Source organism: Rattus norvegicus, chromosome 9 (assembly GCF_036323735.1).
Source record: "Rattus norvegicus strain BN/NHsdMcwi chromosome 9, GRCr8, whole genome shotgun sequence".
Taxonomy (NCBI): domain Eukaryota; kingdom Metazoa; phylum Chordata; class Mammalia; order Rodentia; family Muridae; genus Rattus; species Rattus norvegicus.
The window spans coordinates 61,642,129-61,649,051 of NC_086027.1; the positions used below are offsets into that span (position 1 = coordinate 61,642,129).

The window sequence follows — 6,923 nt, forward strand, 5'->3', positions numbered from 1 at the left end:
TCTAAAGACTTTCCTCAAGCGCCCCTCCTCCTACACACAATTTTTCAAGGACCTTTTTTTAAATGTTAACTTACAAATGAGGCAAGAAGACTTCTTTAAAAGCGTAAATGTTCAAGCTACTACCTGAAGCAGCTATTTTTCCTTGGATAAAGTTGTTAATATCTCAGTCCTTTTTAGTGTGAAGTATCTGTCGACTCTTTAGAATTAGTCTTTAGCCAAGACAAAGCTTTTAGCAAGTACAATTTGAACAACTGAATTTTCTTTTAAAAAAATCAAATTATGTATTCTTTCTATTAAAACCATGGGGAGCAAAAGGGCTCAGAGAACCAAATAAAATGAAACAGTTACGGAAAAATATGAATGATAACAAATAAAGTATTAAAATTTTTTGTATTCTGTTATTGACACTAAATTACAAAACATTCCCTAGCTTTTCAGAAAGACACGTGAGCACGTGAGGTTTTTTTTTTTTTTCAATCATTGCTTTGCATCAAGGAGGCAAAGGGGTCTTTTGACTAAGAGGAAGCTCGCCTGAAAAAGCAAGCTTTATGCAGTTTGGTTTTCATTAACCATGTTATAATTTCTACTGTTCTTCAGGAACTAAAATTTTTCACATCCTATCATGTTATAAGACAGTCTCTACAACCTGGGTATTCTGCATTGATATGCTTGAAGAAAACGAAGAGGAACCTGGATGTTTTAGATAAAAACCATTCATGTGGAGCTGGGTGTTAACGGCAATTGCTAGCACTCTGTAGGCAGAGGTAGGCAGATCTATGAGAGGCTGAGGCCAGTCTGAACTACAGAGCAAGTTCATGGAAAGCCAGAACCACAGGGAAACCCTACCTTCAAATGAGAAACCATGTCTTTCTCTTCATCTAAGGAGAGGATACCTGAAGAAATTCTGCTAGGAAAAGTTATAACGAAATATTAGTTACAAGTTTTCAGAACAACTTATCCAGATAAATGGAATATCATTCTAGAAAACAGGTAACAAACTCTGAACTAGTATTAGAGAAGAACATCATCCAAAGAAGATCCAGAGAAAGTGTCCAGTAGAGCATAGCAACCACAAATTCCGTTAAACACAACTGCCTTCTTAATTTTGGAGGTATTACTACTAGATATTTTTCTTCATGAATATTTTTCTGAAAGATTTTTCTAATTTGCCACTAAATACGCCCTCCTCTTTTTTGTAAAATTAAAACACTATATATTCAGGTTTAAATGTGCTGTATCAGACATGATTATTATACAATTCAGTTTGTAATTTTAATTAGTAATCGGTGAACTATCAAACCACAAGACTATCTGTGAGATGTATAGGTCATATAGTAATTCAGAAAAGATTGGCAAAATTGAGGAAAAAAAAAACAAATCTACATTGGAATCAAGTATTCTGTTTTTTATATATGTAAGCTACAATATGTCACTTCTTGGTTCTTAGAAGTGTTTGTGTTGGAAATGTAAATTCACTCCAACTTGTTAATTGGGCTGAAGTGTATCTGAGCTCTGTTCTTTTTGTCTCATTCATCTACTTCGAAGTGACTAAATAAATGGCGACTGAAACACTTCCTCTTGATTTCTCTTTCATTACTTTTTTTTCTCCTGAATGGCCCTACAAAAGAAGCTTATCTACCATGAAATATATAGCCATGTCCTTGTTTCCTTAGCTATAAAATGCTTCAGGTTGACAGACCCCTTGAATGGGCTAGGAACTCCTTTACCTGTTTCTGCCTTGAATCAGAAAGGAGCCACAAATCCTCAAAAAAGACCATTTATGTTGTATCAGACAGGATTGCTACACACGCAACCAGTTTGTATTTCTAATTAGTAAAAGGGGCATTTATTGAACAAATTCCTGCATCCAGGGGCCCAATTCCATCAGGATGAAAAGACCCCAACTGAATTCACAGATTCAGATTTAAAACCAAAAAGAAGAATATTAGAGTTGTGTAGGTGATCCATATCCTGATTGGTGGGATCTATCTCTAGGGGTCTGGGTGATGCTATCATTGGTTAGGGTCTTGCTTCAAGCATACTTGACTAACTATTCTTGCTTCGTACCAAAGAGGGGTAGCTCTTGACCTCTTGACCCCAAGCTTGGCTAAGTGTCCTTTTACAAGCTGGGGAGGGGTTCCTTTTACATCGGCCTGTGCTTGTTCCTGTAACTGACTTGCCAGTTCTGGGAAGTAGAAACTCAGGCCTGGTCTCCTGAACTGCTACTAGTGTGTGGTCTATCATGGAGTCAGCGTGTCTCGGGCCAATTAACTCCTCTCAATATCAAATCACAGGACTGTCTGTGAGTTGCAATAGTCAAATAGTAATTTAAAAAATAAACAAAAAATGAGGAATAAACAAATACATATTGAAATTAAGCATTCTTTGTTTCATATATTTAAGTTATATCGCTACTTTGGGTCTGAGGAGTGTTCAGGTTGGAAATGCAAGTTCACTGAAGTTTGTTAATTGGGATGTGGCCACCTTTTAACCATCTACTCTGTCTCATTTAGAGCTCATTTCTCATGGCTGTTACTAATAACACTGAAAAGATTGTTGAAGATAATAACTTAATGAACCAAACCACTCTTCTCCATTTGACAGAGTATGGCACGTATATATCAAATCAGTGCAAAATCATTTCCAGAACTTAGGTCAATTTACAAAGAATGTCAGTTACCCTGCCCAATTCGCCAACGTAAAAATATCTGACTGGGATCTTGAAACTGAGTACAGTTAGCTATATTACCTTTCCACATTTGCTTATAGTCCTAAGAAATGCCTAGTACCTTTTGCGAATTCCCTACTTGTAATTCCTTCTTTGAGCTTCTAGTTCCTTCTTGGATGTGATTAACACTTGCTCTTGTATCCAGCAACTTCTCTGACTAAATACATTTCCACTCTGCTGGTAATGAGCAAGCTCAGGCTAGCTTGATAGACAGTGTGCAAAATTCTAACATAGGGCTTGAGACATAAAATAATTTAGGAGTCTGTCTGAGGTAGGCTGTTGAGTCTTGGTGAGGCCTGCGCTCCACAGCCATGAAGGAAGCTGATGTGAACCCAAAGGCCTATCACCTCTCAGATGCCCACCTCACTAGGAAGCTGCTGGACCTTGTTTGGCAAACGTGTAAACTACAAGCAGCTTTGGAAAGGAGCCAGGGAAGCCACCAAAACCCGCAACAGAAGCATCACTGAGTTGATTGTGAGGGCAGCAGACGCTGAGTCTTTGTAGATCATCCTGCACCTCCCTCTGCTGTGTGAAGACAAAAATGACCCCTACGCTTTTGTGTGCTCCAATTAGGCTTTAGGATGGGCCTATGGAGTCTCCAGGCCAGTCATCGCCTGTTCTATTACCATCAAGGAAGGCGCTCAACTAAAGCAGCAGATCTAGTCCATTCAGCGGTCTATTGAAAGGCTCTTGGTGTAGGCTGTGGCCTCTGCCCTTCCTTTCTACTCCTACCTCTCCTTGATAAATGGGGATTTCTTGTGGAGCCGTTTGACACCCGTGTTGGGAGCTCTCATCCTCTTCCTCCCACAATATGGGTCAGGTGTATTCTTCACATGAAGAAAGTGATCACATTTTCACTATTGAGCATCCTAATAAATATGTTCATATTTCGTTTTAAATGGAAAAAAAGGGATGGTAGTAGTAGTGAGTTAAATTGCTCTAAACTCCCTGGCGGATCACACACTTTCTCTACACCTGCCCAAATGTTTTAGATTCACAAATGAAGGACACCCCCCCCCGTGTCTGTCTGTCTGTCTGTCTGTCTGTCTGTCTCTGTCTCTCTCTCTCTCTCTCTCTCACACACACACACACACATACACACACACACACACACACACACACACACACACACACACACACACACCCTTAAACAGTGCAATAGCTAGGCATTTTCTCCCCATGACTAGCACACTCTCTCCGATATTCCTGAATTATTACTCCCTAAAATCCATATTCCACCACTGCTATCCCAGATCCAACTGGGGAAACCCCTATTCTTACATATTATAATGCTTTCTTTCCTGTAACTCTCAAGCTAGATCTTTCTGCTTCCTCATCATGCAGATTCTAAAACTTCCTTTTTCCCCTGGTGCCTTGCCTGGGAAACCTAAAGTTCCACCTCTTTACCAACTCTATTGAGCAATTAGAGCCAACTGTAGCAGAGACCTACAGACTCCCATGTGATTTTGGGAACCTAATTAATACAGAACCAACCCACAATATGGGATTCCTACGTCTTCCCTATAAAGTGTACAAAATTCTGATAATTCCACAATTCAAAACTCTTTAAGAGATCTAGATGGCATATTCTACTTTTCAGACAAAACTCTTCAGAATGGCTGATCATGGGAACTATTTCAGGCACAAGAGTTCCCAGGAAAAGTAGCTGTCACTTTCTTAAGCTCAGCAGAGGATGTAACAAAAAAGTGTCCAATCACAAAACAATGTTCCATTGTTTCTACATATTCACCAAATTGCTAAATGTAACAACTGAAGAACCATAGAAATTTTTAATATTCAGAGGCAAAAATAATGTATTTCCTTTGGTTAAAAGATTATATGTAACTGTGATTAAAAACATCAATAGAAATACCAAATTAAAAATATATTTGAATTAAAACATGTGAAATTATAGTATTATATTTAGTCCAACATTGTTTTAAAAATGCTCACTATTTTTAAGCAAAAATCCAGACATAAGGTACCAGCAACATACACAGAAAATGAAGTTATATGTTATATGCACATGCACATGCATGTACACATGCACTACATATATATATATGTATGTATGTATACACACACACATACACACACACACACGCACACACACACACGCACACACACACACAGAGTATAAAATCCATGCATCACAATTGCCATGAAGGTTGCCAGGAATATATGATGCAGCCAGAATTTGAGGCTCTTTCACTGCCTTTTCATGAAGAAAAATAGTGTTTTCAAATTTTCCTAATGAAGTTGCATTTGTCATTTTCCCATTCGGCTTTCTTTCTGTTCTCAGTACACTACTGCCATCTTTGGAGTTGACATCAATGAACTTGATTTTTTTCTTACGTTAGAGTCCCAACTAAGTGAGATGAATGAAATCAATATTCTTCTCTTCACAGGTGAAATGAGTTTCGTAACATGTGTAGTCTCAGACCTTCCTCTTCTTTCTGCCTTCCTGCCTCAATCCATCAAGGCCTGGCTCGTGACATCTCAATGAACATCTTAATATGAGAGATTTCAAGTGACAATTCTTCCTAAATATAATGAAACATTTCGCTCTTTGTTCTTAAAGCCCACACCTAGATTTATGTGTCTTCTTCCTTCATAAGAATTTGCTTCTATTATCTTTGCAGTCTTTAGCATTTACAAGTGATTAGTCAGGTCCCTGAGTTCATGAAATATTTGATCTCTCTACACGAAAACCTGAATGACATTCAGTTCTGAGAAACTGCTTTGAAAAATGTTCAGATAGGGAATTTTGTATTCAAGGCCATCAGGGTTCAGAGTTGTTCTCTGTGTCACAGAGCCTCCACTTGCCTTTATTCATGAGGCTTCTTGAATTCAAGAATTCCTTGTGAAGTAGTCATTCTCAAAGATAAAGGTGACTTGATCAGATTGGTGGGTTAGTGAACTTGGGCATTAAAATTTTGTGTATTTTTATATGACTTTCAGTCACATAAATCATTACTAAGCTATTTGGGCAATCATAGTTTATCATGTGTTAAAAGAATTTAAACAGAAAATAAAATATAGAATCTCACAGAGGAAATACTACTTTATGCTGACTGGTGAAATGCTATTTCATTTTATTTTCACATATGTCTTCCCCATTTTAAATATTGGTAAAATAAGTTTCATTTAGTATTTATCAAGAGAAATTGAGAGTCATAAGATAGACATTTATACACAGACTAATTAGATATATTTTCAGGGTTAGAGATCAAACCCAGAGTCTTAATCATCTAGGTTGACAAACACTCTATCATTCAGCTACATTCACAGTATTAATGCAAGTGTTTGGATTATGAATGTGAAAATATTGTGTTAAATTAACAAATGCAAGCAAATGTAAAACATCAAATTCCAGACTATTTCAATTCCTGCTACTAGCACTAAAGGACTGGGGAGGAGCACAGATAGTTTTATCCAAGTACAGAAGATCAACCAGTAGAGACAGAACTCAGTTATGATCCTTCCAAGAAACGTAGTCTTCGCCCTTGATAAATGCTACTTAGAGAAAGCAAAGGGCTGTTGAAAGAAAGAGTAATTATCATGTAGTTGGCGAAATCCATGGTCAATCTACCTTGGATAAAAATTTCAAATAATTTGAGAAGAGTTTTGAAATGGACACAAAAGGTCAGACATGAAATCGAAGTGGGTTGTTTTGTTTTGTTTTGATTTTGGTTTTTGGTTTTGTTTTGGTTTTTTTTTCCCCGTGCTTTTTGGTTTGAACCATGCTTCAGACTCTAGTATCTGCTGGTAAGGTCAGGATTTGTACACACTCCCTTACCTGTCATTCATTGCAGTCTGGGAAATAAGGGAAATGAAAGATACCAGAGCCCATTTTCAAGATATGGTATGGAATATATTGTGACATATTTAGAGAAACTAACTTAAAGGATAATTTTTTGGTCATTGTTGGTCATGGCTTGCTCTCACGATCAACTGATATTATCTATCTTTACACTGTGGTAAGGGACAAGATAAACATCATGACAGGGAAAGGGGCAAAAGCAAACCTGCTCATCTTGCAGCAGCGGGGAAGCAGGGAGGACAGAGAAGATATGCTAGAGTGGGAGGTAGAGGGACGATACAAACTTTAGCTTCTGAGATGTTCTCCAAGGATCTCAACTAGTCTCAACCAATCTAAACTAATCTAAACTAGTCTCAAAACCTGTTATTTCTA

At 37.7% G+C, this 6,923-nt stretch overlaps 1 pseudogene; it reads left to right on the top strand.

Moving 5' to 3' along the window:
* The first annotated feature begins 3,039 nt into the window (after positions 1 to 3,039).
* Positions 3,040 to 3,427, top strand: LOC134480289 (NHP2-like protein 1; annotated as a pseudogene).
* The last annotated feature ends 3,496 nt before the right edge of the window (positions 3,428 to 6,923 follow it).